Source organism: Zalophus californianus, chromosome 10 (assembly GCF_009762305.2).
Source record: "Zalophus californianus isolate mZalCal1 chromosome 10, mZalCal1.pri.v2, whole genome shotgun sequence".
Taxonomy (NCBI): Eukaryota; Metazoa; Chordata; class Mammalia; order Carnivora; family Otariidae; genus Zalophus; species Zalophus californianus.
Window position 1 is genome coordinate 27,868,899 of NC_045604.1, and position 21,557 is coordinate 27,890,455.

Genomic DNA, 21,557 nt, shown 5'->3' on the forward strand with positions numbered 1-21,557 from the left:
CTAAGTCCCTGGGTCTTGGCACCCTCCCACTCTTGGCTTTGAGTCTCAGGCCCTCAGGGCCCTGGAGCAGGAGGAAGGGGCCAAATGCCTAGACAGAGGATGGCACCGCTCCTGCTCTGGGTCTAAAATAAAAAGCAGCGTCAAGGAGACAGGGGAGCAGAAGAAGCCCTTGGGAGCTGAAGATATGGAGGTCCAGAGAGGATTCGGTTTGCCCTGGAGTCATACAGCTATGATCAATTCAGCCCCTGGGTTATGGCTGACCTCCTCCACTGACTACCCCAATTGTGTGTGTGTGTGTGTGTGTGTGTGTGTGTGTGTGTGTGTGTGTGTGTGTGTGTGTGTGTGTGTGTGTGTGTGTGTGTGTGTGTGTGTGTGTGTGTGTGTGTGTGTGTGTGTGTGTGTGTGTGTGTGTGTGTGTGTGTGTTCATAGCCCGCCTCTCCCTGGCAGTCCTTTGTCCCAGCCGACCATGAGGTCCTACCCCCATCTCCCACTGACAGTGAAGCCCCCAGCGTGCGCAGGGGGCGGGTGGGCAGGTCGTGGTGGGAGCCCCTTCCCCCTCAGATTTGGAGCCCTCTGCACCACCCTAAGCCAGCCTGCCCCTTTCCGCTCCCGCGCCCGTGTGCGGGCTCACTTCTCTCACCCTGCCTCCCCCTCTCACTGGCACAGCCTCCTCTGGGTGCACAAGCCACGCTTTCTGGTCCTGACTCCCTGCCTCAGTCTCCTCCTGCTGCTCTGCCCAGGAAGGCACTGGCCCAGATCTCTCCCCTGTTTGGCCCAGCACTTCCTACACCCCCACCCCCCGGAGGCCCCTGTGCCGTCCCTACCTGCATCTGCCCGGGACTAGCTGAAGGAAACTAGGAACGGAATCTTCTGGCCCCGGTGCTCCCAGGGTCTCTCAGATCCTCCGGCACATACCCTCCGCTTGTGGGGAGACACACGTGAGAGTGAGAACACGTCACGCAGGCCTGATCCTGGGAATGCGTGAGCCCAGGAGTCTCGATCTCAGAGGCCCAGTGAGTGAAAACACGGAAAGACCCAGCACAGTGCACAGCTGAGCAGTCGTGTCCCTTGTGAATGATCGCAGTGCTCCCTTGTCACGGGGAGAGTCTCAGGCACACGAGCAGCTGTCAGTTTATCAGTAGATAAAGGAAACGGGAAACTTACGTGACTCTGAGACAGGAAAAGAGAACCAGATGACATTGTGAAAATGGGGCGCGCTCTCACATCTGTCGTCTTGCAGGGCTGCAGTCTGGGGCCAGTCGAGCCATGCCCAGGACGGTTCTCATCTGACCGACCACACCCTGCAGTGTCAACCCCCACCTCTCAGTAGGTGACACACAGACGCGCATCTCCAGCCCAGCCCACTCCTCTGAGGCCCGCAGGTTTATCATCTGCACATTCAGCATCTCTGTTTGGGTGCCTCAGAGGTATCCCAGCACCCAACTCATGCTTATACCTGCTGTCCACCCCTGGCCTGACTCCGGGGTTTTCTGTCCCGGTGAGTGACATCCCTAGCCCGCCGGCAGCACAGACCAGAAGCTTAGGAGTTATTATTAATGCTTCTCTTTCCTATCCCTTCATATCCAACCCCATACCAAAGCCAGTCCCTTCTCTCTCGAAACCCTCCACTTCTGTCCCTCTCCAGCACTCTGGTCCAGCCAGTCTCTTACCTGGATTGTGAAGTGGCTGTTCCCTCTGCCTGGAATGCACTTCCTTCCCTCCTCTCTGGTTAGTTTCAAGCTTCAGTTCAAGGGCCGCTTCCTCCAGGAAGCCATCCTTGATCTCCCACAAAGTCTGTCTATTAGAGTGTATAGTGCCATCTCACATCCCTTCACAGTACTGACTGTAGCATAGATCTGACGTGTGTGTGTGTCTGTCTGTGTGTGTGTGTGTTTGTGTGTCTTTGCGGTCATATGATTAGTGTCATATCCTTAAGTAGACTGAACGCCCCGTGAGGCACAGCCTTCTCTGCTCTTACTCATCATTGATTCCTCAATACCAAGACCACCGTTTGACACATGAGGTAGGCAACTAACACGAAGTTGTTGAATGGATGAATGAATTGGCGAGGGTGCCCTAGGTTTTGCGTGTGGACAGAGGCTGGAGGAAAGAGTTCTGGTCCCCTAAAGATCCAGGGTTGGGTTGAGTGCAGAGCACGCAGGGTGGGGCGGCTATCACGGGCTCTGCCAAAACCTGGTCCAACAGGGAGTGTGCGCAGCAGGGTGGCCTTCTTGGGAGAATATGCCTTCAGGTCACATGACTGAAAATATGAGTCCTCAGGAACAATTAGTTAAATTAATTACCTCATCCATTTAAGCAGCAGCTAAAGCAACAGGGCCTGAAGACCATTTTGGGAAAGACACTCCATTATTTGCACCAATGTCACCCTAATTTCCCCAGTAAGCTCGGCTATGGCTGGGCAAAGGGAGAGACTTGAACACGCAATTAATTTCCCCTGTTTGGGGCCTGGAGTGGGAGGGAGAGGGGAACCCTGGGGGTGTGGGGGGCGGAGAGCTGGCTGAAAGTAGGCTGCAGGACACCAGAAGGCCCATGGCCATCCATTACCTCACTGACCCTCTGATAAAGACATAGGATTTCCAGGGCTTTGAGACGTCACCCCAGAGAGAGAATAACTCAGCCAAGGTCACACAGGGACAGACCCAGAACCCTGGTTCCCAGCCTCCTAGACCAGGACCTCCTCCTCATGGGGAGAAGAGATGTATAAATAATGACCGTGGTGGCCCAGGAGGTATGGTGACAGGGTCACATGACATGGCTTACCCAGAGCAGCAGGCTGACCTGAGGAGCCCCAGCCTCCATCCGGGACTCTAGCACCCAGTCTCTGTTTCCCCATCTGGAAACTGAGGCTAGAGTTTCTTTGAAGTAGGCTTGAAGATATCCCCCACTCCCCGCTCCCAATCTCTGGAGACAGGCTTGGGTGCAAAACTTCCGGTCTCTTTCTGACTCCCCCGCCCGCCGAGGTGAACAGTCCACACTGATGAAGCACCTACCCTGTGCCCAGAACTGGGCTAGATCGAACTGCAAAGATGAGCCCCCACCTCTCCCAGTTTACAGTTTCCCGTGAAGCAACCGGAGAACCGTGCAGAGAGCGTGCAATGGAGCACTGAACCGTGTGTCCGTGAGGACCAGCCAGGGAGGACTGGAGCCACGAGGGAAAAGACGGGGTCTGGGTGGGTGGGAGGGGGCTTTGAGGCACACTGAGAGGTGCCGCAGTTGACTGTGTGAATACGTGCAGGGAGATCGGCACGGGGAAGGTGCGGACGGCTGGGTGGCTCAGGAGAGTCAGCGCTGGGGGCAGAGCAAGGGAGCTGGAATGATCACATGGGGCCAGTTTAGGAGGGACCGTGATGGCCAGAGAGCAGCCTTTTGGCCGGCTGCCGCTGGAAAAGGGTGATGCTCAGGGTTTTCAATTAAGGGCATGGCACCGAGGTGTCCAGCCACACATGCAGAGCCAGTGAAAACCACTGGGGAGGGACCTATTTTCCATGGGTTGCTGAGCTGGAGGACTTCTCGCAAGGCTCCCTGAGGAGGAAATCCCAAACTCTAAGGGAGTTGGAAGTGGGGGGCAGAGCGACAAGTATCAAAGGGGGTAGCCCAGGCTCAAGGCACGGTGCTTTATATGTGTTACTTTGGGTAGATTGGCTCTGAACCTTCCTTCAGAGAAAGAAACAGAACTCAGAGAGTTTAAGTCATTCATCCATGTCGCACCATTAATATTAAGGCAGAGCAGAGACTCCAGGTCTGACTTTGAAGCCACAGGGCAGGACTGGTTCTGAGGCAGTCCGTTCGCACCCTTGGCTACACAGAGAATGACGGATGCCTGGGCCCCTCCCAGGCTAATTGAATCTGAATCTCCGGGGCGGGGGTAGGAGGGCGCTGGCCATCTTTCTTTCAAGCTCCTCAGGTGACGGATGGATGGAGACATTGAGAAGCACTGCACTGCAGCAGGTGGCCCCGGGGCTCCAGCCATCCCACCATTGCAGGGGGACCGACTCCTGTCACCCGGTGCTAATCTATTGTCAAGGATGCAGAAAGCAGGGAAGACAGATTGATCTGCCCGCAAAAGGGCAAGTGCCAGCCAACGAAGTAGAGTGAGAGATGAAAAGCTTAGAGGGTCTGTGTGGTGGATCCTGGGAGAACAGTGAAGATGGAGGCTGAACCCCCTAACACTCCCTGTCGCCCCCACATATGCACGGCCCATGAGTTCCTCCTTCGCCACCACGACAGCCCTTGACGCATGCCCACTTCTCCCCAGCAAGCCAGACTTCCAAACCGTCCTTCCGAGCTGAGATGCCATTCACTCAAGGCAAAGGGGTGAGGGGTGTTCTCTCTCCAGTGACATCCCTTCCGTGGGCATCAGCTGCCACCAGCTCCGTGGAGAAAGCAGCTCTCCCAGAGATAGTTCCGGCTGAATGGCTGTGACGGACACTACTTCAGACTCTGTAATCAACTTGTGTGGCTTATCTAAACATATGCCTCAACTTTCCAGTTCTGTAAAATGGGTAGGATAATATCAGCATAGAAACTTACACCTGAAAAGTAGTAACTGTTGATAGCTAGGAATGTGCTGAGGTGGGAGAAGTAACCAGCATAGCAATCCAACAGTTGGGGATCAAATCCAGTCACTGCCACTCACTGGGCTACTAACATCTTCAGAGCAAAGTTTTCTCTATAATTTATGAATCAGTGACTTCCAAAGGCATATCTCCTGTCTAAGCCTCCTTCCTGAACTCCAGGCCCACATTTCCAAATGCCTACTGGACACTTCCTCCTGAATCTAGAGCAGGTTCCCCACGGAGCATACAAGCAAATGAACTCTCAGCCCACATCCCCCCACCCCCCCGCATCCCCCCTTGGGGGGGCTACCTCTCTTAGTGAATGACTCCGCCATCTTGGAAGGTGGGGACACACAAGCCAGAGACCAGAGCCATCCTGGACTCCTCTCCCCCACCCTGCACTCCTGGTCACCAACATGTCACCCTTCCTCTTCATTCCCCCTGTGCTCCCTGTCCAGGCCAGGATCATCTCTCACTTACCTGTGGCAGTGGCCCGCCTCTTCTCTGTCCAGCGTGGCCGCTGAGCTCACTGTTGCTGACAGCACCCTCCTTCCAGGCCTTGCACGGTGCCCTCACCTGTGTGGGGTAAAATCACTCCCTCCTTCGGCTCAGGTCATGATCCCAGGGTCCTGGGACTGAGTCCCTGCATCGGGCTCCCTGCTCAGTGGGGAGCCTGCTTCTCCCTCGGCCTGCCGCTACCCCTCCTTGTGCTCTCTCTCCCTCTCTGACAAATAAATAAATAAAATTCCAAAGACCCACTAGACCAAAGTCACACTAGAAGGAATACACACACATGCTGTGTCCTTTATATATATGCTCTGACCAGTAGATGGCGACAGAAATGTCACCTTGTGCAAACGCGAGGCCCCTTTGGTGATTGTCTTAGGCCCGCTAAAATCCCTGCTTGCAGGTGGGCAGGCTGACCTGGAAGCGTGAGGCTTGCCCAGGTAAACAGAGTTCCTCAGACTGCAGTTTACACGCCCACGGTTATGGGAGTTGACTATGTTGGCTTCCTGAATTCTCTGGGAAGATCCTCTGACCCAAGTCCCTTTTCCTCCTCAGGGGCCCCTGCCAAACATCTGTTCTTAATGTCTGGCCTGAGACTAGAGAGCACTCGGACTCCTTCCTCATGTCCAGGAAAATGGGGGACATGGACATGATTTGTTCTCTTGTGATAGTAAGACTGGGACTGAATTTATAGCAGCCTGAGAGGCCAGAGTTAGCTGGGTGGTCTTGCACGAGTCACATCACACCCCAGGAGGTGGATGAGCGTGAGGGCCCCACAGGCTCTGGCACTTCCCAGCTATGTGAACTTGGACAAATCATTTGCATTTTTTGAGCCTCACTTTACTCAGCTGTGAAATGGGGACAAACACCAATTTCATAAGGTCGTTGTAAAGCTTATGGAGGACCCAGTGTCCCCAACGCTGTCCAGCTTTGGTTAGGAATGAGGGCACTTGCTATTGATTGGCAAGGCATATGGCAGAGGAGTTTAGAGCATGGCCTCAGAAGCAGAAAATCAGAATTCAAATCCTGCATCTTCCACTTCCTAGCTGCATGACCTTGGGCAAGTACTTTACCTCTGTCTGCCTCAGTTTTCCTGTCTGTAAACTGGGAATAAGAATGATCCTCGTTCCTAAGGTGGTTGTGTTAAGTAAGTTCATATTGAACACCTAAAACAGTGCCTGGCACAGAGTGCACACCCCATGTGTGTTTCCTGTCCCCATGGCCATCACCATCATTAGTGTCCCAGTACCTGCACCACATCAGCTCCGTGCACCCACAGGAAGTCTAGTCCCCCGAATCTGCCTTGGCCAGCATATGTGTGGGAGCCTCCTAAAGCCCACTGGCGTGCGAGCCGCCACATGGGTCTGGGCTGCTCCTGCTGTCAGTGTCTCGTTCCCCACACCGCCACTGTCCCAGCGGCTCTGTGCAACCTCTCCCTGCTCCTGCTGATGTGCCCATCAGCCCATGGGCGGAAGGCTCTTTCAAAAGGGAGAGTGAGAACAGTATCCCCCTCGTAAAATACTCATTTGAGGGGCAGGGTGGCCTGAGCCTGAAGTGTTAGATTTCGGAAGTCAGCTCTTGAGAACTCCCTTCAGTTTACACACAGCTATTTTTCTTTCCAGACCACTGAGTCAGGCAAGGTCAAGTGCCAGCCACTCTATCCAACCTGGAGGGTCGCTCCTTCTGACCCGCAAGCCCTGTTGTGGGGTTTGGCTCATTTTGTCAGCTGTATTCCTTCTTTTTGACAATTTATTTATCAGAAACGTCTATTTAAAGTCTGCCGGATATGTCTCCATATGTCTGGAGCCCATTTTAGGCGCAGTTCAAGCCTCCGTAGGGTACCACTCTGTAGCCCCCATGTAAACCAATGGATGCAAATAAATACTCCAGAAGAGGGATGTCAGCACACTCCTCAGGTTTAGTGGGTGCATGGTTCTTTGCTGTAACCCATCCTGGACTTCTCACCCCCGACGACATATAAACTGCCTAGCACAGAGCAGGACTCAATAAACAGTAGCTATTTTCATCAGTTTCCTCACCTGCAAAATAGAGATAATATAAAAATAAGAGCTAACACATACTACTTATTATGTCCCAGACGTTGTTCTAAGTTTCTCTCATGTATTGACTCATGCAATATTCACAATGATTGTATGAGATGGATACCATTTTTGTTCCTAGTTTACAGATGAGGCGCAGAGAGGTTGAGAAGCTTGCCCAAGGTCATACAGCTAGAGCCTGTGTTTTTACCCAGCATAGTTTCCCCCTGTCACCTAGGACTGCTGTGAAGATCCCATGATTCCAAGTCTTATGGCCCCTGACAAACACTAGAAAGTGCTGCTCTGATTGCCTAGTGAAGCTGAGGGGGCGGGAGGGGCAGGGGTGGGGAGGGGGGAAGAGGAACAGCAGGGCTCCGTTAGCACTAGTCATGGTCTTGGTGGTGGCTGCAGGATTTAGAAGCTCTTTGCAGAAATCCAATTGCATTTCTGGAAGGGAAGAACCAAGAGTCATTTTTTTGTCTGGACAGGTCTGAAGTGGGGAGGGAACTTGGTCAAGGTGAAGAGCTAAGTTGGCTTTGCAAGCGTCCTCTTCTTCCCGCCAAGTCAGCCGGGGCTTGGGGATGTCCAGCAAGGCTGCCTTCAGCTGCTTCTCCAGGGTACCAGCCATGGGGCTGCTCATGGAACAGGGGTCGGGGGGAAGGGGCCTGTCAACCTCCTCAGCACTAGCTTTCAGGAAGGCCCAGGTCACTCCCATAGAAAAGAAGACATCCGAACAGCAATAGGAAGCCAGCCTGGGGAGACTGCAAAGTCCTCTTCAGGACAACTCTTCCCAAAATGGCCCTCTATCCACAGGCCCAGGAAACATATGGGCCACAGGAGCCCGATCCTGCGGCGTTGGACTAGAGCCCAGAGCTCCGGGGCACCTCCAGAATTTCTGTGTAGGAAGAGCCCAAGCTTTGCCATCTCATCGGAAGGGAGGTGAGGGCACTTGTTTTCGTTTGTGAACTTAGTTGGAGATGATTTTCTGGGAGATGCTGATACAGATCACGAAGAAAGCTACCTTGCTGCCCCCCACTGGGCTCTGCCAGTGCCTGCCACCAAGCTCCAAGCAGAGTTGGGTTGTGCCAACCCCTGAAGCCAACACAGGGTCAGAGCAGAGAATCCATGTTGGGTTGGAAGGCAAAGCCTGGGTGGTGAGGGAAGGAGCCACTGCCTCTGCCATCTACTCGGTCCTGGAAGCCTGGGGAGGTGAGGAGAGGAGATTCACTGAGCACCCCAGGAAGGAGGCTGGAAGCAGAGGAATATGGGCCATTCCTTTATTCCTGCAACCCTCATTTCTTTTGTATTTCTTTACAACCTTTATTTCTTTAACACAGATATGCCAGGAACAGCACTGTGTTAGTCTCTCTACATTCGTTATCCCTTTAATCTTTGTGATAACCCTATTTTATAATTAAAATCCCCACGTTGCAGGTGAGAAAGCTGAGGCTCAGAGAGGTTATGTAATTTGCCCAAGGTCACACAGCACAGTGCACAAGTGGCAGTGCCAGGATTTGAGGACACTGAGCCTCAGAACCACTAAGATTTATTGGGTGCTGACTCTGCACCGGCTAGATGGGGAGGGGATCCTTTCCCTCCTGGAGCTTACGGTCTAGTGGGGGGGGGATGTTTCTAGCAGGAAATGGCAAGGGTGACAAGTGCTACAGACAAGAAGCACAGGGTACACAAGAGAGGCTCCAGGGAACTGAGACTGGCAGGCAGTACAGCGGGGAGTTGGTGTGGTGACATGGGGCAGAGAGGACGGTGTCCTCCACCAGAGGACAGCATGTGCAAAGGCTCTGTGGCAGGGAAGAGCTCAGCCCTTTCCAGACCTGCAAGGAGATCAGGGCAGCTGGAGCTCAGAGGGTGAGGGAATGGGGGGTGCCAGGCAGGGCTGGAGGGTGAGCAGGGGCCACATCTAGAGATGCCTACAAGAAGGTGGTAGGAGGGGTAACTCTAAGGAGCCCCTGGGGAAGAGACCACAGCTCTAGCTGCGCAACCAGCTCATGCAGACTAGAGAGGGTCAGCATGTGAAGTCACAAGACCCAGCTCTATGCCCTAACTCCCTACCAAAACAACCCAGGTACTTGGGTGAGTCAATCACCCTTTGGGAGCTTCCTATACCTCAGTGGAATGAAGAATTGTCCCTTCCTTCCCTTGCTTCCTCCTGGGATTGCTTAAAGGGATCCAGTAAAATCAAGGCTATAAGCTGTTGTTACCACCCTAGGCAGGGTGTGGTGGGGTTGCCCCTCTGGGGCCCTAGGGGCTCTGAGCAAACCGAAGCTAGCTTTTCTCAAGGGACCACACTGCTCCCACCTCCCCATCTTGACCCAGCCAGCCCCCTGCCTGTGCAAATGTCACCTGATCTTTCCCTACCCTATCAGAATCCCACTCCCCCAGGAGGAAGCTTATACATTAAACACAGGTATTTTCATAAGGAGCAGACACAGTCCTAAATAAATGCTTTATTTTCTGACATTAGACCCAATTTAACTGGCAGCAGCTTTGAGTGAGACTCAGATGTCTTTTCATCCATTTTACCAGAAGGAGCCAGGGGCTTCCTGTCAGCCATCCCCCAGCATCCAAGCAGGACTCCATTGCAGTCATCAAGGCATCAGCTTTCCCCCGTGTCTCAGGACATCCTCATCTATGCCCCATCCAGCCCGCTGAACTTTCAGCCCTTTTCTCCCTCCTCCTGGCAAAAAAGCCTTTGGTGGATCTCAAAAGAGAAGCATTTCTTCCCCCAGAAGAGGAGCAGCCAAGTGACAAGACCCCCCGCAGTGCAGGAGACCAGCAGCCCTGTGGTTCCAGGGCTGTGGTGCTGTGGGGGGAAATCCCTGCTGTCCTCTGGCCCAGCATCTGACCTTGAAGCTTTGATGGTCGGTCCCCTTTTCCATCTGAAGGATGGTGAGATGTCAGCAGAGCTGACCAGAGAGTCTCGGGGCCTCTGTCTTGTCCCCTAGCCCACACCTAAAACACACACACAGCAACACACACCCCCTTCCCAACAGCATGTGCGGCCCCAGCCGGGTACATGGGTGGCACACACGCCCCCACGCGCTTGCAGCCTGGAAATCCCCGAGTCAGCGATTTCTGCCGCCCAGGGGCCCTGACTAGCCAGCTGCTGTTCTAAAGAGAGGCTCCAGCCCAGCAAGAAGCAGCATTGCAGTGGCCGGGCTCTGGGGTGATGTCGATGTCAGGGGGCTGGGCCCGGGAGAGGGGAGTCTGCAAGTATTGGGAATTCCCAGGGTTCCTCAGACTCTGTGGAGATAAGAAGCCCTGGAAAGCTCCGGGGGAGGCCCTCCCCAACACATACGGGATTTTTTTTGGGGGGGGGAATCACCTCCTCGGTCAAACCCCAAACTGGATTCTTGAGTCTGGGTATGAAGTACAGGAGCAAGCGAGAGGAACCGGACGGGGAGGGGGAGTCAGTGGGGATGAGGGCAGGGGTGGGGTGGGGTGGGGCTTGGAAGGTCCAGGGATGGGTGGTGGCCCCACACCAGCAGAAATTACACAGGGTTGAGCTGGGGTCCTGAGGTCTTCGTGCGTGAGTGTCGGGCATTGAGGAGGAGGCATAAGGGAGAACCCGAGGCACAGGAGCCCTACCCTGGCTCACAGTCCTCCGCGCCCCTCCTGCCCTCTGAGTCCGGGCAATGCCTGGTCCTCCCCCTGCTCTGGGAGGGTTGAGGCCTGGCCTTCCCCAAGAGGAAGAAAGCTGAGTTGTGGCAAGTGGGGAGGCCCTGGGTCCCTCTGGCCGGGGCCCTTTCGGTGGGTTCCTACCTGGGAGCCAGGCCCAGGTCCAGCGCAGCGCACACTTCCTCCTCTCTCCCCAGGGGCCCCTCCACCCGCTTCCTCCCCTTCCCTAGAGGCGGGAGAAGAGCCCCGGGAGCCCGTCCCTACTTCACCCTCCCGCCCTGAAGCTGGGGGGGCTGCGCGCTGTGCGAGCTCTCCGGCCCAGACACCCCCACCGCCCCTTCCCGTCTGCTCTCTGCCTTTTGTCTCTATCACTCCTCTTCTCCCTCCTTTTTCTTTTCGTTCCCGACTCAGGAAAACCTTCATCCGTAACCCCTGAAGCAAATCGGCTCCCTCCTACCCGCTAGCCGGTTCTCGACCGCACAGCGATCCCCCTCCCGCACCCCTCCCCTAGCCAATCCCCGCTCCCGAGAGGCTCGTAAAGTCGTGGGTGGCGCGGGTGGGGTGGGAGTGTCGCAGGAGGGCACGGGGCGGGAGGGGACTCCTCCGCATCGCCCCGCGGGGCTCCGGGGACCCCAGACCGGCCCCACCCACCGCAAACTTCTCTAGGGGAGCGCCTGGTCGAACCCCTTTCCCGCACGCCGCGCCTCCCTCGCACACACCTCCCCTCCCCTGTTGCCCCTCCCTCCCCGCCCACCGGCAGTCCGGCCCGGAGCAGGGGGGCGCGGGGCGTGCGGGGGCGGCCTCCCCCGGGTGGGGATTGCGGGAGCGGGGGCCCTGCGCCGCGGCTTGCGGGGATCGCCCTCGGAGGGGCCGGCACGCGCTGTGTGCAGGCGGATGTGAGGAGCATCTCAATTGGCGGGCGGGGGGAGCGGGATCGGGCTGTTACTACTGCAGAGAGAGCGCGCGGGCGAGCCGGCGAGCCGGGAGCCGGCGGGCGGGAGGAGAGCCGCAGCGGCCCGGCCGGCCGCGAAGTGGGAAGAGGGGACCGCGACTTCGAGACCCCGGCCATCCCCGCGCTCTGCCCTCCGGGCGAGCTCACGCCGCACCGCGCACGGACGTCCCCGGTAAGAGCCGGCCCGGGCGGGGACACCCTGCGAGGGCAACGCGTGCTCCCGAGCGCAGCCGCGCGCCGACCATCCGCGGCCACCCGGGAGGGCCTAGGGCGCGGGCGGATGCAGGGTCGCTAACCTGGGACGCTCCGACTTTCTGGGCTCGGCGCTCACAGCCGGATAAACTAAGTACGGCACGGAGCCCGCCGTGGGGGAGTGGGCTCCGGAAATCCACTTGCGTCGGAACCACCCGGTCGGTCCCGGGGGAGGTGTCCTGAATTATCCCGGGAACCCCTGGCCCTTGCCCTGCTTCTCCTCGCGGGGAGCCCGGGACGCGCGCGGGGAGGAGTCGAGAGAGGCCGCGGTGCAGCCGCGCGGGCCCCCGGGGCTAGCGGGGAACGGCGGGAGGCCGTGCGGGGGAGGCCGATAAAGTGGGTGTACAGTGAAAAGTGGGTGCGGGGCGCGTGGGACCCCGCCGCAATGAGGCTGAGCCGAAGCGCCCCGCGCGCGGAGCTCGGGAGCCCCCTGGCGCAGAGCGGGAAGCGCTGGGGACACTGGCGGTGCGCGGAGCTCGCTTCCCTTCCGCGCCCCCCGCCCTGCCGCAGCGGTCCGGGGCTGGGATGGGCGGCGGCATCTTAGCCCCTTCCTCTCCTCGAAACTTTTTCATACTCCGTCGAGCGCCGCGGCTCGGTGTGTTGGAGGAAGCGGGGTCCTAAGGATTCTGGCAAGCAGCAGAGCTTGGAGAGATCGGGGTGGGGGTTGGGGAAGGGGCAACAGGGCAGTAGGAGGGCACGCTCTATTCAGTTTGCTGTGTGACCTTGGACAAGCTGTTGCACCTCTCTGAAGCTCACGAGGATGGAGACACTTCGTGCCCCAGTCAGGAATGGGGGCGAGGTGGGGGCAGGGCGGTCAGGTGAACCGGCCCCCTGGGTGCCTGTCCCTAGCTTTGGCGCCTGGGAATTCATGCCTTTGATGCAAGGCCTCTCGGCGGGGAGCTCAGCGCTCACTTCCTGAGGAGGGGGTGGCAGTGTGGAGCTGTGTACCCAACGTTCCAGGGGGAAGTCGGGAAGCTTCCATTCTGACCCAGCCTATGACCTTGGACAACTCACCTAGCCCTCTGAACCTCAGTCTCTTCATCTGCGGAATGGGATTTTGGAGCTTCTGGTATCTGAAGTCTCCCAGGTCTGACACCTGCAGGCCCCAGCATGCAGGGGAGGCCAATGGAAGGGATGGGTGGGGTGCAGCCTCACCAGCTGCATTCCTCCTGTGACCTGGCCTCTGGGGAAACTGTGGCTCCCCAGCCCCTAAGAAAGTCAGCAGGGCCTTGAGACCCCCAGCCTGCTCATCCATCATCTCTTCCCACTTTAAAAATTTCCAGTACGGCTGTGAGAATGTCTGGCTTCCCAGAGCCACACATCCTCCTTGCAGGGGGTAGAGCCTTCCCTGGGGAGAGATTCCCAGTGACTGATAGGAGGCCCATAGGCAAAAGGGGGATGTCAAGGACCCCCCAAGGTCATGCTGTCTGGCCCCTGGCTCTAGATGGGGCTGCCTCCACCTCAGACAAGGGTGATCTGAAGGAATCATGTTTAGAAAGGTCCTCTCTCTGTTTAGAGAGATCTCCACTACAATAGCCCTTAACCCCCCACTGTGCAGCCTCACAACCTTTGCCAAGGAAAACCTAATGTCACTCCTTCTCCGGTGAACTCTGGCTTTGTCTGCAGTTGGGATGGAACCATAGCTTCTCACTGGGCCTCAGGGTGTTGTGGGGGAGAGTCCTGGCTTAAGACAGGAGGCGTGAGTTTAATTCCAGGCTCTGCCTCCAATTTGTGTGACCTTGTCTGACCTTGGGCATGGCCCTTCCTTGCTCTCCCCACCTGTACATTGAGGGTTGAACTAGATCACTTCCCAGGGACCCTTCCCCCCCCTTGCAGTTCTGGGGCTGAGGTTCTAGACCGGTGTCGGAGTAGCCGACAGGGGGCTTGGCTGGGTGATGGGGACAGGTGGTGCATACCGGCCTCCAGCACACTTCTGTCCCCCCCCCCCCCCCCCCCCCCCGTGCGGAGGCCACTGGAGACTCAGCGCTCTTAGATGGAGGGGCCACTTCCAAGGCCTTGCACAGCCCTGGAGTGAACCCTCCGGAGACCCTGGGCTCTTTCAGTTGTTAGCTAGCTGCCTGACCTTGAGCAAGATACGGTATTTTACATCTCTGAGCTTCAGTTACTCGGTTGAAATGAAAATAGTGGTGGTATTTTAGGATTGTTGTGAGGATTAAACAAGAAATGCTCTGAAAATGCTGAGCCCTCGTCCAGTGCAGAGCCCTCTGCGTCCTCAGTGAGTGGTAGCTGCTAGTCATGATAACAAGAAAACCTGTGGCAGCAGGTGCACCTTCCCGCAGAAGGGGCCCCGGGATCTCCCCTGGGCTCCCAGAGCTTCCCTATGGACCTGGAGCAGCAGTGCTGCCTCCCTGCCTCCCCCCCTCCCTCTGTCCCTGCCTCCCCCCCTCCCTCCCTGCCTCCCCCCTCCCTCCCTCTCTTCCTCCCCCCTCCCTCCCCCCTCCCCCCCTCCCTCCTCCCTTCCTCCCTGTCTTCCCTCCTTCCCTCCCTCTCCCTCCCTCCCTCCCTCCCTCCCTGTCTTCCCTCCTTCCCTCCCTCTCTCCCTCCCTCTCTTCCTCCCTCCCTCCCTCCCTCTCTCCCTCCCTCCCTCCCTCCCTCTCTCCCTCCCTCCCTCTCTCCCTCCTTCCTCCCTCCCTCTCTCCCTCTCTGTCTTCCCTCCCTCTCTCCCTCCCTCCCTCCCTCTCTCCCTCCCTCCCTCTCTCCCTCCCTCCCTCCCTCCCCCCCTCCCTCCCTCCCTCCCTCCCTCCCTCCCTCTCTCCCTCCCTCCCTCCCTCCCTCCCTCCCTCCCTCCCTCCCTCCCTCCCTCTCTCCCTCCCTCCCTCCCTCCCTCCCTCTCTCCCTCCCTCCCTCTCTCCCTCCCTCCCTCCCTCCCTCTCTCCCTCCCTCTCTCCCTCCCTCCCTCTCTCCCTCCCTCTCTCCCTCCCTCCCTCCCTCCCTCTCTCCCTCCCTCCCTCCCCCTCTCCCTCCTTCCCTCCCTCCCTTTCTCCCTCTCTGTCTTCCCTCCTTCCCTCCCTCTCTCCCTCCCTCCCTCTCTCCCTCCCTCCCTCCCTCTCTCCCTCTCTCCCTCCCTCCCTCTCTCCCTCCTTCCCTCTCTCCCTCCCTCCTTCCCTCTCTCCCTCCCTCCCTCCCTTTCTCCCTCTCTGTCTTCCCTCCCTCCCTCCCTCCCTCTCTCCCTCCCTCCCTCTCTCCCTCCCTCCCTCCCTCCCTCTCTCCCTCCCTCCCTCCCTCCCTTTCTCCCTCTCTGTCTTCCCTCCTTCCCTCCCTCTCTCCCTCCCTCTTCCTCCCTCCCTCCCTCTCTCCCTCCCTCCCTCCCTCTCTCCCTCCCTCCCTTTCTCCCTCTCTGTCTTCCCTCCTTCCCTCCCTCTCTCCCTCCCTCTTCCTCCCTCCCTCCCTCCCTCTCTCCCCCCTCTCCCTCTCTCCTTCCCTCCCTCCCTCCCTCTCTCCCTTCCTCCCTCCCTCCCTCCCTCCCTCCATCCCTCTCTGTCTTCCCCCCCACCATTAGCATCATTCTGCACCAGAAACTTCATGTGAAAGAAAAAACCTGCTTGACTTCCCTATAACCTCACACCTGTTAGCCTCTAGCTCTCCCTTCCCCACTTTCTGCCATGCCTTCGGTCCCTTCCGTGGCAGCAAGGACACATGGGGCTTTGACTCCACTTCCTGAACCTTCCAGGAATGAGCCCGCAGAAGCCCAGGGAGGGCTGAGACTGGATCCCGGAGGCGAAGAGCCAGAGGCACTCCTGGGCTGCGGTGAAAGGGCTGGTAAAGGCACTGGCTCGGCCTTGGGGGGACTCTCAGGATCCCAGATCCCAGAGCCAGGCCAGGCGGGGGTGCACTGGTGGGCTGGGGGAAGGGGTGGCAGGTCCAGGACTCACTGCTTGACCTTACGCAAGTCCCGTCCATGGGCCTTCATTTCTTCATTTGCAAAGTAAAAGGTTGGTTTAAATGAATCAAAGGTCCTTCTAACCCTTTTTGGTTCTGGGCCCGGTTGGCACTGCCCTCACTGAAGTTGGGCAGGGTGGGGTGGGAGGTCTGTGGGCGTCATCTGGGCATCAGCGCTCACTGGCCCTTGGTCACAGTTCTGGGACAACCTGGGGAGAGGGGATGCCATCTTTTCTTAGTAAGAGTGCTGAGGGTTAAGAACAAAGGCTTTGCAGGTAGACAGACTTGGGTTCTCATCTTGGCTCTCTCTTCTTATTAGTTGTGTGAATTTGGGCAAATTACTTAACCTCTCTGAGCCTCAGTTATCTCATCTGTGAAATGGGAAGAAAATTACCTATTGCCTAGGGTTCTTGTGAAGATTACATGGGAATAACTTCTATAAAATTCCTGGGATATGGGGAGTTCTTAGTGTGGACTGGGTGCTGCACAAGCAATGGGCTTTTTGAGGCTCTGTGTTGTCACGAAGGGGGGCTGAGGTTAAAGGAAGGGTGGGGCAGAGCCCACAGTCATCAGTTGTCACTAGGCTTCTGGGAGGGTGCCCCGGGCCTCCCGCATCCTGCTCCCTCTGTGCGCTGGCTTGGGCTTCCGGAGTTTGAATGCACTGGTCCTTGTCACAGGGCCTGTGGAGGGGCAAGCTCAGCCATAGGGGGCTGCAGGCAGAGTGTGAGTCTGTCAGCGAGAGTAAGGAGGTTAACGGAAGCTCCCGGTGATGGTGATGAGGGAATACAAGCCGGGGCGGTGGCACAGCCTTCCACTCAAGGTTAGTCACCAGGAAAGGGCTGTAAAATGAGGTCTTGGAGAAAAGGCATCTCTGCTCCCGGGCGTGTGTTAGGTGAGTGGAACCACAGCACGAGGCACTGAAAGAGGCTGTGCGGTTCATCTCATCCAGTCTCTGACTTTGATTATGGGCAAACTGAGACTCAGCGAAGGGGAGCACCTTGCCCAGTATCACAGGACACGTAAGCAACAGAGATGGTGCTGAGCCTGCACTTGGGGGCCCTCATCCAGTGCTCTTTCCACTCTCCCCATTAAGCACCAAGCAGATATTTTCCAGTCCTTCTAAAATCAGAGAGCATGAGGCAATAGGCTTTGATGGCCGCAGAAAGGACATGGGTCACCGATGGGAAAACATCTCTGACCTGATTCTGAGAGCATCTAGACTGACGTTCCCATTTTGCAGATGAGAACACTGAGCCCAGGAAATGACAAGACTAGCCAAAGTTTGCCCGGTGTCTGAGACCATAATTCCCAGGCCAGAACTCTGGTTGTTTGCCAGCTATTGTACACTGCTTCTTTGGGTCAGACATGCTAGGCGGGTGCAGGACAGCCAGAATGTGAGAAAATAAACCCAAATGTGCTTGAGAAAGGGACAGAGGACAGAGAGACAAAGCAGAAGAAAGGAAGACAGAAATATTACTCCCAAGACCATGATATTCCTTCGAGGCTTTCTTTCTTGACATGTCTCTGTTGGCCCCTGCTCGGAGCTCTTCTGCTGACAGCCTCCCTTGCCCTCGCCGAGGAAGGGGACGCTAGCCAGCCCCATCGGTCTCAGTTCCACTGGCAACCCTGAGTGAAAGAAAGTCAATATTTGCCCAGTGGTAAAGGACGGGAGATGAGTGTGACTTGGGATGGGGTGGGGGGCGGGGAGGGATTCTGGAAAGGAAGGTTGCAGAGTGTAGGACCTCCCTTGTGAGCACTTGACTTCTAAAGGAGCCTTTGGGTTTGCCGCATTCAATAACCCTTTGTATCTCGGACAGCATCCGGACCCGGTCGGCCTGCACCATCCTCCCGGCAGCCCTGATCTCTAATAAATTTCCCTTATTGTTTGGAGCTGACGCCTCCCCAGCTCCCAGCTCCCTGGAGAAATGGGACTTTTAAAGCTTTTGCAGAAAGGCCTCGGAGCAGATGGCCCATTGAGCGAAGCTCAGGCAGAGCCATGCAGAAGCTGCTTCCTTATCTGGGCCCCTGAGCCCAGGGAAAGATGTGGAAAAAGTCCTTGGCAGGTCAAGAGAGGCTGTGAATAATTTTTTCCCCTGCCTTTGTTTTGTTATCTTTCCTTCTTCTTCTTCTTTTTTTTCCTCTGCATCCTACTTCTTTATTCTCCGGGTCCTGAAGTTAGGTAGGGCCCTGGGGGGAGGAGGGCCGAAGCCCCCAGCCTTTCCTCAACTGAAATGAAATTCTTGACCCCAGGGCAGCTGCAGGCTGCTTTGATGGCTTTTGTGATCGCTGTGTTGCTCATGGAGTCAAAGGGTGCATTTGGAAGCAGAAGCATTTCTTGTATGAGGCCGTGGGGCTGGCTGCACTGCAGCAGGAAGGGCTCAGGTGAGGTACAAGCAAGGACTTCCTATGGTGGGAATCCCCCACTGTCCGTGAATCTGCTAGGGGGCAGCCGTGGGGGTGGATCCGTCGAACTCATCTCCCCACTTTGGCAATGAGCTAGCTTTTTCTTACCTGCCCCTGGAAGAGGTCACAGTGACATTCCTGGAGGTCAGAGCTGCCCCCTAAGACTAAACCTGGTGCTGAGGCTCCCAAACTGATCCACGGAACCGGTGGTCCCTGGAGACCGTGTAGCCAGAGTGACCTCCAGCCATCGGGCCCGCTCTGCTGCCGCTGCGGGCTTGCGGCGGAGGGACTGAGACTGGGGGAGGAGAAGAACGGCCCTGGGCCTGCACCGAGCCAGCCCTGCGCCCGCCGGGGCTCCCTCCGGCTCCGGCTCGGCTCTGGCGGCAGGAGAGTCTCTCACTGCTGCTCACAGTGGGGCAGAGCACGGCTGCCAGCTCTGAGCCTTCAGCCTGCTCCCCGCGGCTTGGCCGGGGCTGGGCCTCCAGGGCAGCCCGCTGCTGGGAGACAGATTGCAGCCTGTCCCCATGCCCCCAGCACATGGCCCCTGGGCAAGAGCGCAGTCCAGTTTCCCTGCACTGGCTTCCCGGCTTCAGTGCTCCATCTTGAACAAACTCTCTGAGCCTGCCTTGGGACCTTTGCCCATCTTTTGGTGGGGCTTGGAGTGTATGGATCCTTGTACCTCGTGGGTCCTCGGTGCTATTGTCCGGTGACTGAGAGCTCAGATGCCAGGGCGCCAGGTTGCCCTAACTCCTTTGGGATTTTGTTGTTTCCACACTTGGAACCTCAGTTTCATCATCTTTAATGTGGAAATAAATTAGTTGGTACGCCGTAGGGGGGACATGAGAAGCTCTAAGAATGGCGAGTACCTGGCATACAGTGCTAGTAAAGAGTTAGCTGTTGTTATGGTGTTTCTTAAAACTGAAAGGGGCATTTTGCAGGAAGAGAAACATAACACTGGAGCTAGGAGTGGGGTGAGGCAGGGATGTGACTCTAGTTGATCTGAAGGATCTGGAAGCCAATGATTTCATTGCTGAGTTACTGCACATGGTCCCACACGTGCTGTGTCTTCCCACCTTTGGACTTCATTTGTCCCCATTTGAAAAAGTAGAGAAGGATAACTGTCTCTGTCACCTCTTCCGAGGTGTCCTGGGGATTCAATCAGGTGGGTGATGGTCTGGAAAAACCAGCGGGCCTAGAGGATGCACACTGTCTCAGCCTCTGGGATGCAGGCAGCCTTCCTGGCTGAGGCTCTGGCTCGTTGAAATTTCTGCAAATGGCACCAAACCCAGTGGGCCGCTGTCCCAGTGAGGCCACTCAGACTCTGGGTGACTCTGCGCTGAACCTGGCCTCTCTCCGTGCCTGCTCTTTTTCATTTGGCCAAGAAAAGGGATCGTGGTTTGGTGTCTCTCCATGCTTCCTAGCAGTGGGGCCAGGAGTGTTTCTGGACAGGGTCCACAGCTGTATAAGCAGAGAGCAGGAGGGCTGAACATATCCTTCAAGCTGGGACACCCTGGCCGGGAGCCACAGACAGACTGGGGTCCTGCCTTCCCTGGGATGGCCAAAATAGGCGGCTCTTCACCCTCCCACCCCCAGCCAGGCTATCTGCAGTGCAGGGAGGCAGGGAAGGGGGCTGCCTGGAAGCAGGACATTGATGCCATGTCATATTCAGCACTTTCCCTGCCAAGTAAGTCAAGGACCCTGTTTGATAGCACTTTTATCTCCTCCGTCATCTGTCTCCTTCCTGGGGTGGGAGATGCTGCCGAGCTGACCCGCTGATGGTACTGGTTTGATGATTAGGCCAAGGGTCTCACATGTGGTTACTGAAGGTCTCTGCCGAAGACGACAGGGATGACCAGGCTACAGATACCCAAGCCAGCAACTGCGTGATGCTCACTCTCCCACAGCCTTCGCAGCTGGTCATCTGGGGTGAATGGCAGGTATGGAGAAGGGAGGACACTTTATTTCAGAGTTACTCAGGGCCTTGGAAATGTCGCCTCTGGAGCCCTCCTCAGAGCCTCTTTCCAAATATCATTTTACCAAGAGCCCCAGAGATGAGGTTGCTTTGCCAAGGTCACCTCCAAAGTCAGCCATGAGCTCATGCTCAGAGTCCACAGTATTTCATCTGCTCCATTCCCCAGGCTTCCTAAAGAAGGCATTGAACATTGGCTAGAAATGGAGGGGCCCAGCCTGGTGCTTATCTCCTGTGACCTTGGCCTTGACCTCAAATTTCCCTGCACCTCATACCTCAGAAAGTTGGAAGGATTTAGATTAGATAGCAAGGAGATTTGTTGAGTAGCCTTATCAGGGGGAGGGAATGGAAGATTTTCCCAAGGCATTTGGGAGTCCGGGCTGGATTAGGTCTTAGGAGAAGCTTCAGGAAAGAGCCCCGGACTTGGAGTTCAATAACACGAAGTCCAAAGTCAGATCCTGCAACCTGCTAGCCATATTGGGCTAAGTGGTGGATCTCTCTGAACCTCATTGCCCTCCCCCCCAAATGTGATTGGATGCTCCTTACTTTACAGGGGCATATCGATTTTTTACTAAAAAAAAAAAAAAAAAAGATTTATTGAGATATAGTTCATTCATTTAAAGTGCATGATTCCGTGGTTTTTAGTACAGTCACAGAGTTGTGCAAACACCACCATAATCTAATTTCAGAACGTATTTTTTCACCCCGGATGGAAAGCTGCACACGTTAGTAGTCATTCCCTATTCCTTTCTTCAAGCCCTAGCCCACTGATGATCTACTGCCTGCTTCTACACATCCCCCTCTTCTGGATATTTCATATTAACAGAATCTGATAATATGTGTTCTTCTGTGTCTGGCTTCTTTGACTTACATTGTTTTTGAGGCGTCTCTGGGGTGTAGCTGGTGCCATTTCATTTGTTCTTATTGTTGAATCATATTTCATTGTGTGGATAGACCACACTTGGTTTATCCTTTTATCAGTTGATGGACATTTTCGGTTGGATTTTGGAACATGCACGTAAGGGTTTCTTTTCCTTTTTAAAGATTTTTTAAAAGTAATCTCTACACCCAACGTGGGGCTCAAACTCACAAGCCTGAGATCAAGAGTCGCGTGCTCTACCCACTGAGCCACCAGGCACCCTGCATGTCAAGGCTTTTGAGAGAACACATATCTTCGCTTCTCTGGGGCACATTCCGAGAAGTGGAATTGCTGGGTCAAATAGTATACTTACTTTGAAAGTTAACTTTTATCGGACCCTGTTGCGAGTATTTTACATGGATTATCTCCTTGTACTCTGTGAGATAGATACTATTATTCGTC

The 21,557-nt window shown here is 56.1% G+C and overlaps 1 protein-coding gene across 2 annotated transcripts in view; it reads left to right on the plus strand.

Moving 5' to 3' along the window:
• SYT2 (synaptotagmin 2) overlaps positions 1–21,557 on the plus strand; it is a 105,619-nt gene that overhangs the window by 47,890 nt on the left and 36,172 nt on the right. The window contains exon 1 of one of the 2 annotated variants that reach the window (XM_027614206.2): positions 11,772–11,884. The exons of the other annotated variant lie outside the window; for it this stretch is intronic. The gene's annotated coding sequence lies outside the window, so the exon portion shown is untranslated. Of the gene's footprint in view, positions 1–11,771; positions 11,885–21,557 lie in introns of those variants that run through there. 2 annotated transcript variants of the gene reach the window in all.